Consider the following 12,429-nt stretch of genomic DNA (forward strand, 5'->3'; position numbering starts at 1 on the left):
ATAGTGTTCACATTCATTACAGACATAAATGCAATTTATACCAATATAATATTAAACGTTTAAAATGAATTTTGGTCTAAGTTTATAATAACATCAAATTTAACCAAATAAACATAAATTCATTAGTGGGTTTATCACTTTATCTAAGATATGGTGTTCGAAATATCTAAACGTGCTGAGCCTTGTCTCGATCCTAATCCTTCCGTTGAGGTGATTTTATTGAAAACACTAATTAAAAGTCAGCTAATGCTACGTGAGTACATGCAAGTTGTATTTGAACACGGCCACCAACACTTGAAAGTATGTGGCTTAAATGATCTCTATACCAAAAAATCAGTTAACCCGGCGTTTGGTACTCAACTCGATGTATGACTCGAGGGACCGGTGTATGGCTCGACGTTACTCTTGCATAAAGTCATGGACAACATTCATTTTGGTGTTTTTAAGTGTCATTTTCACCCAAGATTCATCCCAAATTTTCTTATATGTATATCATATAGGTCCATTTTAATCATTCCATCCACATCAACGGCATTCAAATGCGTGTACTCAATTTAAACTAGTTTAATACCCGTCCAACGGACGGGTTACGCTAACGTAACAAACAAAGATAATGTATATTGATGGTGTTTCGGTTTGCTTCTCCTTTTCCTCTTTTCCATCTCCTATTTGAAAAAAGTTACAACCATCTAACTTTTTCTTTTCTTCTTTTCAAACCACTAAAACTCATTCCCAAAACACATTATCCAAACATTACAAAAATGACATATTAACTTTTAAGAAGTCAAAAACTTAAAAGGAGATCAAAATAAACAATCCCAAACACCCACGTTAGGTGAACGCAAGTCTAAACAACATTCTAAACAAAAGCACCATTTTTAATTTATAAAAGGAAAACCAACGTGAACGGTGTACAACCACAAACAATATGAAATAAAACTGATAGAGAGATAAAACATGAAATAAACCTATGAACAACGTAACAAACAAAGCTAACATATATTAAGGCAGTGGATTTCCCTTGGAATGGGCGGACCGGATCATCAGCGTTGTCTGTGTTCCGAAATTTCCTAAAAAGATGAAAAAAATAGTTGATAGATAATTCAATTTTAAAAAAAAATAAATATTTTTATGATATTTAAAACGTGCCTAGAGAGCAATATGCATACTTGAACCGGCAAATAACAACAAAAAACGATGAAAGACAAAATTGAAAGAAAAAAAAGTCAACGTACCGACACTTTTTGGCACAATTTCACCATACAATACCTATATGTTTATTATCATTATCCACATCCAGAAATACTCGGTGTGTAACTTCAAATCAAGTACTAAAATGAACTTAGACCAAGCGTAATGGGGCGTTTTTTTTAAAAAAAATTGCGCGAAAACGCCCGAAAACGCCCAACCCCCCATTACAGGGGGCGTTTTACGGCGTTATTTTCGAAAAAAATCCCGTTCGGCGTTTAAATTATAACGCTTAAAAATGTGGGGGCCACCATCTTTCGACCGTTTTCAAACGGTAACTTTCTTTTATTTTTTTTTAATTTAAAATAATCCCCACTATATATATTTACCCCACATTCACATCACTTTTTATACAAAAACTCACTATCTCTCCCACTTTCTTCCAACTTTTATAAAAAAAAACTCACTTTCTTCTAATTTTTATACAATCATGCATCCATTCCGCCCTCCTTTTGGTGTCCCCGGTAGACCCGCAAACCCGAACACAACCCAACCGCAAACCCCATTCAACCTTCAAGACATGGACCCGAGCTTTTTAACTTACGCGGCTTACTTGAGTGGCGCCCCTCCGTTTGTTCCTCCCACTTTCGGCTATGGTCAAGCCGGCGGGTCTCAACCGTCACAACCCGAAGCCGAACCCGATGTGGAAGTCGTACCGGAGACGCAACCCGAACCGGTGCAAGAAACATCGAAACGCGGCAAAAGGTCGCATAAGAAGAAGGATAAGGACGCACCGCGGCGTACAAAAAATATAATCAAATGGACGAAGGAAGAGGAATACGCGTTGACTCGGGCGTATGTCGACATTTCGGAGGACGAAGAGACCGGTAACTATTTTATATAAATATTATTTTACTTATTTTGTTATTTTATTTTTTAACAAACAACTTAATTTTTTTTTTTTTTTTGTAGCAAACTTTCAAACGGGCCCGGTTTTTTGGGATAGGGTTCGTGCACTCTTCTTTAGCACGTGGGGTCAAGGCGAACATCGGGACAAAGACTCCATTTCTAGCAAATGGACCGACATCAACAACAAGTGTCATGGTTTCCAAGAAGTCTTCCAACGTAACTACGATAATCGGCCGAGCGGTGAAGGTGACGTGGGGGTTTTAACGAAGAGTTTAGAGGAGTTCGAGAGGACAAAAGGCCCTTTCACATACTACAAGTGTTGGGAGCTACTTCGAAAAAGTCCAAAGTGGGCGGTAGTTAACCCAATGACGTCTAGTAGTAGACGTCGGGCTAAAAGGTCAAAAACATCATCCTCCGTTGACCCGTCAACTCCGACATCGGATGCCCGCAATGTTGATTTAAATGAGGCGGTGGACGAGGGCATTCAAGAAGAGTTGGCCCGACCCACCGGTAGAAGAAAGGGAACCGGGAAAAAAACGGTCGAGTCGTCTTCCGATCTCGAGTTAAAGGATGATTTCGAGGAGATGAACCGTCGTCTCCAAGACATTCGAGATCTCGGCCACCAACGTTATGAGATTATGAAGGAACGAGTGGCCGAAACAAAAAAATTTAACGAGATGCAAGAGGCGAGGCAAATGGAAAAGGACATCGAGTTTTTGTCCAAACCTATCGACCACCTACAAGGCGATGCGTTGATCCTTGCGCAAATGCGTCGCCAAAAAATTAGAGAAAAATATGGACTCTAGATCATATTATTTTTTTATGTTTTTTTTTATTTTTTCAGCTTTTTTTCGGTTTTTTTTTATTTTCTGCTTTTTTTTTATTTTCGGTTTTTTTTTAAGTTTTTTTTTTATTTTTTTTCAAGTAATGTAATTTTATTTTTAAATTAATGAAGGTTATTTTATGTTTTAAATTAAAAAAATAATTGTGAAATGATTGTAAAATGATTGAATGGGGCATTATGGGGCATTATACCCACTACACAACTTTTGCTATAATGCCCCCTTGCTGACTAGGACGCCACATGGCGCAAAACGCCCCATGGTGGGGGCATTATAGTGTTTAACCACTACACATGGTCTTACAAGCATTAGTGAAACTCTATGTCCAATCACAGCAATTTCTCTTATAACCAAGCTTGTTCCTTGATCCACTGATATCCTCTCCCTGATTTTGGCAACTGTGTACCCACAAGTGAAACATTACCCGGTAAAAATCCAATATTAAATCTACTATTATTGTTGGAGAAATCGTTTTGAAACATTACTTGGATGTATATCAAGTCCAAATGCCTACACAAAATGGAATAAATAGAAATAAAAAATATACCATATATAAGGTAAATTACAAAAACCATATCATTACCTCACTGACTCGGATTTGTAGTGCAAGAGCTAATACCTTGCATCCTTGATTCCACAAAGCATTTGCTACTCGACGTGTTTGTAAAGACATTCTCACCCTTGCAATTAATCCAGCCCTGCTCTGCATATTATTATAATATTTTTCTGATTCACTTCTAATTTTATAGGTTATAATTTCAAATTTGAAATGTCAAAAGGAACAACTTTAAATCTTACTCAATTTAAAAATTTATCATATTTAAGTATCAGCAAGGAAGTTTGAATGGTATTATAACTCACTAAATGTTTCTTGATACATTACTGATCACACCAGCCACTAATTCCATGATCACTTCATGTTTGCAAGACACGCGTTACTTCTAAAAAATAATGTGTGCAAATTGTAAACCGTAAGAAGAAAGTTAAAAAAACAAACATATGGTACTACCTGCAAGATAACATGTTCTATAAGTTAGACCTTTTATACAGGACAAAACTGGCCGAGTTGAACAAAAGGTCTAGAAAAATATATACATTAAAGATACACTTGGGCAACTATGGAGTTGTTCTACCCATTTGACCCGTTTCCCTTTTAGCTATTTTTAAAACCCGTTTTACCCGTTAGAGCTAAAATAAAACCCAGATCGACCCGTTCTTAGGTAGATGGGTTAAAACTGAAATTGCCACTTCTATCTTTCATAAGTATATGTTAAAAAAAAAGTGGTGGAGTGAAATAGCAACAAATATAACAACATATAGACACATATTGAAGTAGAAAAAGACATGCAAAGAATCGAAACACTCAAAAGCACTCAAATTACCGATTATATAATTATCACAACTTCAGAGATATAGTGGTTCATGAACAGGAGTTGTATAGCAAAAATAAATTCTTTTGGTGATATCAAAGCAACATATATTTAATTCAGATATAATATTAAAAAATTTCAAAAATCTAAAGCCTAGGCAATGAATGATTGAATATAAAAAATAGATTCTTGTTAGAGGGACAACAATCTTCAAAATAAGACTGTTTACCCAAAATATTGACTACATCCCCAAGTTGAATCATGTCATATTAAGAATGCTTATTAAACTAAACAATGTAAAAAACAGTTGTCAACCCAACAACCAAAGGCCTACCAGGTTATGAAGAACCTTTGATCATAGCAAGGTCGTGCAATCTCTTGACTTTTCTAACTGCTTCCATGAGTGCAGACAATGAATCGGCATCTTTTATTTTAAGTATATCATTTGCTTTAAAAAAAGAATTGTCTGCATTTAGGATATAAGCAAATCAATCACCGCCTTCTATGAAAAGTTGAAAATTCATGGATTACCATGTATTTATAAAAATCAATTGTTTAAATATTTTATAGATTACCATGATTCTTAATATAACCCTAACCCTCCACCTACCCCCCAATTTTGACAAAATAGACCGAGATACGAACTTGTAAACGATCTTGCAAAAGAAAGGTGTAGGCTTTAACATCCTCCAGCGCCTTCTATCTCTTGAAGAAAGTCACTTTGCAAGGGATGACTAATCCGCAACTTATCTGCAATCTGAACTCTTCTCCGTTTTGTTGAACAACGACACACGGCGGCCATCTATAAGAAAGCACACAATTACCACCACTTACGTCCATTACCATCTGCAATTTGAAAAACATAATATTTACAATCAATCAAAATAGAAACATCAGGCGATGGTATGGGAAATAATTGTTTGAGTTCTTGAATTGCATCTTCTTTACACAACTCTTCCAACTTGATTCCTCCAATCAACAGATAACAGTAACAACTAACAAATAGATCAAGAAAGAAACTCCTTTGCAGTAAAAAAACTAAAAACATTAAACCAACAATACGTCCCTTTTCCCTATCAATAAAAACAGGAGCAAGAGCTTTCCTTTCGTGCTAGATTCTTGCACGGAAACCATAATAGAGTCCGTGGAGAAGAGTGTGACACAACTGCAAGCTCATCCTCAAAGCCTAATGCAGTCACCACCTGTCCATCAAGAGAAACAACATGCCTCTACAAAAAAAAAACATAAGTTTAGCATGAAATTAAGACAACTCAAACGACATAAGTTTAGCATGAAATGATGTGCCTCCTCTAGAACACACATGGGAAGAATTCAGGATGAAAAATGTCCCAATTTCCTGGAAAGGAAACAAAATAAAAACTGTTGTAAATTTATCGAATATTTCTACCAGAATTCGTGGTACGTGTAGAAATATATAAAAAGAACACATCAGTTTTGCATCAAAAACAATTGGAACGGACGGAATGGATACATATTATAAACCGAACCTAATCTTATAATCAAAGATCAAGCTATAAATATGAAACTATACCATCACCGAGCTAATTTACCTTGTAAGCGATGTATGAACAGAACCTAAATATCAGCAGATTATACACAGGTTACCGCCGTCGAAATTAAACAACCTGCATAAAGAAAATGATGCATATTTAGCTGTAACACCTCGAAAATTTGTGTCCAATAAATAAACGACATGTGTCACTTACGACAAAAGTATTGTAAACCTGGATCTAATTAAAGATTTATGGTAGGATTTTTGAACATGTCGACATGTTAATTTATACCTCTGAACGACTTCATTATAAATCCCAAGACCCTAACATGATTAACAAACATCTAAAATACCTTAATCCGGTGATTACTAAAAATGATGAATGCTAAATTTGCAAGAATGGATCCTATGAAAATAATGCACGTTAAATCTTCATTCATGAATCCTATCATTCTTCAAATTCAATTATGTTGCATGATGGGGTAGACAACTGTACAAGCATGGGTTAAAGGCATTTTACTGGTAATTCATGGCCAGAAATCATTCATATCAAGTTGTCTGTTCAAATGCATGAAAGGTTATATTTTTGCTTTTGACAAGGGCTTACGGACCGTAAGGGTCCTGCCTTACGGTCCGTAAGGTGCGAAAGGTTAAAATTTTTCTCTGTCAAAGGCTTACGGACCGCAAGGGCCTTGCCTTACGGTCCGTAAGGGATGCCCAGCGACAGCAACTTGGCTGTTGGCTGTTGTAAACGGTAAAACAGCATGGTAAGATATTTTCAGAGACATGGGCGACCCCTAACCCATCCTAAACATTAGAAGACACTTGTAAATGATCTGGATCACCCCATAGACTTAGTTGTCACCATCTTGGAGGATTTAGAACACTATAAAAGGCCAATGTGTTGCAACCAAGTTCTTCACACCTTCATTCTGCTTTCTGATCATTTCTGAGGCTCAAGCATTCTCTCTAAGCTTCACAAGTCATGCATAGGACTCTTATAAGTATGTTTAACCCTTTGTGGTTTAGTTTTTGCTTAGTTATAGCTTAAAAGTCAATCCGTCGTAATTAACGATTGACTTAACGGTTAATCACAAATGATCCAGTGATTAGCCGAATCAAAGGTAGTTATATGTTGGTAATCATGTGGGCTTTAAACCCTTAAAAGGGCACCCTCTGATTCCCACTCTAACTAGTCAAAATGTCGAGTCAAACTTGCTTAGAAAAAGTCAACAGAATGCTAAATTGCGATTTTATGCATAATCAGTAATGTAGATGACGTGTAACCTGTTTTAACACTCATACAACATGATAATAAGTATATTAACTAGTCTAAGTTTGTTTGATCCGACCATTTACTATTTTAACCCGGTTCGGAACCGAAAGTCGCAAAACTTTGACTTTTGCTTTGACTTCAGTTATGACCCGTTTTGGCATGATTTAGATATGCCTTAGGACTCTCTTAGGACCAGGTTACATGATGATATAACCCTCTGTGACCGGTTCGTTGTTTGTCCGAGTCTTTCACACATTTCCGTTAAAAGCTCAAAAGTTGACCATAACGCCCTTTTTACTTTAAAACGAGAATTTTTGATATGTGAAAGGACAATAACCTTAGTTACTGCTTTCTAAGCATGTCCCTAAAATTTCACGTCCATCCGAGGTCTAGAATAGGAGTTATGCTAAATAGCGCAATTACGGAAACTTTAGTAATTAAACGGCGCAATTAGCATAAAACCTATCTAAACCCAAATTTCGACACCAAACCTTTTACACACTGATGTAAAATAATATTTTGAGATTTTTTAAAGACTTTTAATTATTTTTAACCTGCTCATAACCTGCGGTTATGGCATCGATTCGGTAATTACCGAATATACCCTTTTCGGACATAACTTGAGTTCTACATGGTATTTTGACCCGATTCCAGTTGCTACTGATTTTAGATAATAAATAGAGTATTTTGGACTTTATAAACTGTTCGGAAAACTTAGATTTCCTGTAGAACTCGGAAATCTCTTTTATAACCTTTAAAATGACCAAAATACCCCTACGAGGCGTATATTGGATTTAAACTCGTTACGGGCATAATGGAAGGTATCCTACTGATACCACAACCTCTTTAGAGCTTAATAACTTAGGAAACCTGTGTAGGACTCTTACGGTTACCCGTTACGCCTTTTGCGCACACGGTTCGGTTTATGTAACTAGTTTACATAAGCTAGCCGAAACAGGTCAAACCTTATCGTTTTTACTTCAAAATCCAGAGTGTGGTTATATTACCCATATAAAACAAGTCTTCAAACTTGTTGGGTCCAAACCACATTCCATTCCCGGTTTTCGCCTTTCACGCGATTAAACCGTAATTATCCTTTGAAACTGATCGGTCTAAGCTAAGGCTAAATTAAAGACCCATTAGGATTCTAATAGGTTATTTTAAACCTTCGTTCCAGAATAGGAGACCAGTAAAAGATACTTGCATTTGTTTGATTGAGGTTATTACTTGCTCAGGTAAATACTTTTAACTTATTTTCCGTTATACGGGCTTGGGTTACGGTATTTAAAATACCGCTTGGTTGGGCAATTGACCCCAACTCATTAGTAGTTGGGTATTATCAATGTGACCCGTTTAAAAATTGGTTTTGTTGGCTTTACGCCTTTGGGAGCTTAATGACCATGTCCCGGATATCCTTGGCATCATTTTACGAAATGGCCACGACCTTGACACGCGAGTGTAGGCGTACACCCGACAATGTGTCCATAATTATAAAGGTATAACCGTTGGTTTTCCCGCCACGGTTTTATGCTATGTGGTGTGTCAATTAACCTTAAACCCGGCACGACTCGGGCGACCGAACGCATAGTGAACATGTAATTCTTTTACAAGATTTAATTAATAAATTATCCCAAGTTATAAAGAGTTTGTGCCTTGTGCATTCAAATCAATTTTATTAAACATTTAACAAAAGTGTCGGTTGAATGTATTTAACAGTGTAAACAAAAGATTAAATGCAGGATCTACACGAAATAGGCTGGCCACTCCTTAGCATCGTTAGAGTCTCGCAAGCTTGGGATGCCAATATCTGTTGAACAATATTTCTATTTTTATTTTGATCCCCTGTGGATTTATTTCGACTATTTGTGATACTTGGATATTACAATCGATGGTTGAAATATAATCTATCTTTATGCTTCCGCTGTGCATTTAAATATTGTGGTTTGACTATATTATTGCCAACTACGTCACGGTAATCCCCCACCGGGCCCACCGGTGAAACACGTGGAAATCGGGGTGTGACATTAGCAATGCTAACCCTAATTTTCCAATTTGGGTGTAACCCAAATGAATGCTTCTCTGGCTTTAATCAAATCAATTTCAGATCATGTCAAAAACATCATAAAAATAAAAATAACAAACTGCAAGTATTGAAATATACGATACTTTTATCATATTTTTACCTCCAAGACTGTCAAACACGTTGTAAAACAGCCAGAAGACGCAAGGGGAGATGATACAACCCATTGCAGTCCCAATCACTTGGCTACCAAACATAGACCGGGGTGAAGCCAAGGTCATGTAACCAGTCTTGAAGTCCTGTGTTAAGTCGGAAGCGGTTGAGACGATGTTCTCATGACCCCACATGCTGCTAAGCCCGCCAGTACACCACCGTTTGACCCACCAGCCCACGCTCCAATCATAAATATCGCAAGCTTACCATAGGTCGATGCTAATGACCAGTCGGTGAGCCCGCATCCAAAAGCGTTACAGAACGCTAAAACCGGGGCGCATACGTAAATAGCAGCGACGTAGTACCACTTGAGCTGGTGGAAGATGTGTGGAAGACAGGAAGAGTGATAATGGAGACAATAGCAATGGTTAGTTAGCCAACTATTGCGATCCACATAGGAATCTGATCTTTGAGAAACAATCGAGTGCGTTTTTGGTCATCATAAGACAGGGAAGGAAGATCGGGCAATGAGATACCGGTAATGGCTTCTTCCGCTTTGGTTTTATCGTCATTGAAATGGCGATATAAGCCGGACAAAGTGTAATAAAGGAGCTTTACGAAGTTGTAGAGCCCGTCACCGAGGATCATGGCTAACAGCGTAAAGAAAATGATCTGAAATTAAACAGCCTGCATAAAGAAAACGATGCATATATAGCAACGCTAACCCTAAATTTTCCAATTTGGGTGTAACCCAAATGAATACTTCTCTGGCTTTAAACTTGCTGAGAAATAACAAACAATAAACTAAAGAAAAGATACAATTTCACACCTGATTTCAAAACCAGATGACTCACCATTTCGAATTGGTTGAATCCCCTTGATTCATGGGTGTACTCACAAATCACAAAAAAAAAAAAACAGATTTAGAAAATCGCAAATAACATACTTATGTTCACAAAAACGTCATGTCAAACCCGTTGAACCGGCCAATTTGCTTCTGATTGAGCGTTTTATTTTTTTTTTTTGTGGGAGAGAGTGAATGGATGGAAAAGATATACTCAGTTCGCCGAACATGGAAATCCTCTTTCTACCACATTAGAGATTGAAAATGAGGAAACCCTAAATCAAATGAAAACATTAAATGCGTCATAGAATAACCCAAATAAAAAAAACGAATTTGGGTGAACAACTTGAACTTGAAGAGTTTGTGCATTGTGCATTCAAATCAATTTTATTAAACATTTTACAAAAGTGTCGGTTGAATGTATTTACCAGTGTAAACTGACGTATTTTCCCAAAAGATTAAATGCAGGATCTACACGAAATATGTGACAACTCGAATTTCCAAGATTTCTATTACGCATTTATTGCACGTTTATTGATTGTTTATTTATTTGCTTGCACAATTAGTTGCTGTGAAACTGTAACGTTTTTGATTCAGTTAAGTATATGTGTAAATTATGAAAATTTTGTCAAATGTATGAATGTGGTGGTGAAACTGTGAACTATTTTGAGATGGTGTGCTATTGTAAATTATGATACTTAGGGATGCATAGAATAATTAGTGAAACTCTAATCATTGTTAACCCTAATCCCTTTTCACTAATCACTTTCACAAAAACCAAAACACTGTGTTCTCTAATCCCCTAGCAATCATCATCACCACCATCATTAGCACAAGACATTCATCACTCTTGATTCCTCTTTTTCTATAGAATCATTCAAGGTAAATGGTTATTGATTGTTTGATTATCCTTAATTCATGATTCTTGTAATTCTTGAAAACCCTAGTTTATCATATGACGGTTCTGTGTTTTCAATTGATGTTGAATATTGTGATGATGATGATTAGTTGTATGTTTGATGGATTGTTCCTGTAATGATTGTTGTTAGTGATCATAGGTTGATTGATTTGATTTCTGCCGTAATTATGAATGAAATTAGGGTTAGAAACACTGTTGAAGGTATGAATGTAACTGATACAATCGCAATGAAATGTTCGTATGTTTGATTTTCTGTCTGAGTTTTAAGTATTGATATATGTCCGACTTTTAAAACAAGTTAAGGGATCCGAGTTTTATAAGTTAGCATGGGTCCGAGTTTGTTATCAAACATATTGTCCGACGTTTATGTTTATAACATGTTATCCGAGTTTCTTAATGATGCCTTTGGTCCGATGTTTAACCCTAGCAAAAGGGGGGAGTCCGAGTTTTTGCTTGTCATAGTCTGAGTTTCTTAATCATGGGATGTCCGAATTTTATTAGCAAGATTTGAAGTGGTCCGGACTTTTATGTAGGACATGGGGTCCGACTTTTAAACATAGGAGAGTGGTCCGAGTTTGGCATAAGAACAAGGTGGGGATCCGACTTTTAAAGGCCACCTTGGTCCGAGTTTTGTATGCATAACATGAAGTCCGACCTTGTGAACCTTTGCCTCCCTTGTCCGAGTTTATTGGCCTCAAAACCCCCTCCCCTGTCCGAGTTTTAAGTAAGGGAATACCCCTGGTCCGAATTTCTTGCCATAGAAGGTTGCCGACCTTTTTCATGCACTGTTATGTCTGATTTTATGCTTTAAAACCCAGGTTACCCTGATAGTATGACTGGAAGTTCTAACTTTCACAATATGTTGTATGATGTTCGACCTTTGATGATACAATACTACAATTGAGATGCATAGACTGAATTCTATATGTTGAGCACGTACTGTATATGACTGTATGCTATTGAATGGAATTGCACGATCTCGTATGTGTGAACAATCTCGTCATATCATTCTGTACACCATCATCACACGGATTACAACTGTTGTTAAAGATACGAAAAAAACCCTAATTGAATGAAATCACTTATCTTGGATTTATGTGCAATTTACCTTAGGTCGTGAGTAACGGACTTAAACACTAATTAACCCTAGAAGCAATAACATACCGAGCAAACCAAGGTGAGTTCACACTTTTACTAAGGCATGGGATTCCCAGGGCACGGGAATTGGGATTGAAGGAATGAGATTGAATAGAATCGTACTTACACTGTTACTAGACTACCATACCATCGTCCTCGGTTGTGCAGGACACATACGTAAAACCTACGTATACATATGCTACTCGCTATCCTCGGTTGTGAAGGATACTCACGTAAAACCTACGTGAAATTATACTC

The 12,429-nt window shown here is 36.9% G+C and overlaps 1 pseudogene; it reads right to left on the reverse strand.

Moving 5' to 3' along the window:
* Window positions 1–5,008: 5,008 nt before the first annotated feature.
* On the reverse strand, window positions 5,009–10,157 carry LOC118488811 (annotated as a pseudogene).
* Window positions 10,158–12,429: the final 2,272 nt, after the last annotated feature.

The sequence above is a fragment of the Helianthus annuus genome, chromosome 17 (genome assembly GCF_002127325.2).
Source record: "Helianthus annuus cultivar XRQ/B chromosome 17, HanXRQr2.0-SUNRISE, whole genome shotgun sequence".
In the NCBI taxonomy this organism is placed as follows: domain Eukaryota; kingdom Viridiplantae; phylum Streptophyta; class Magnoliopsida; order Asterales; family Asteraceae; genus Helianthus; species Helianthus annuus.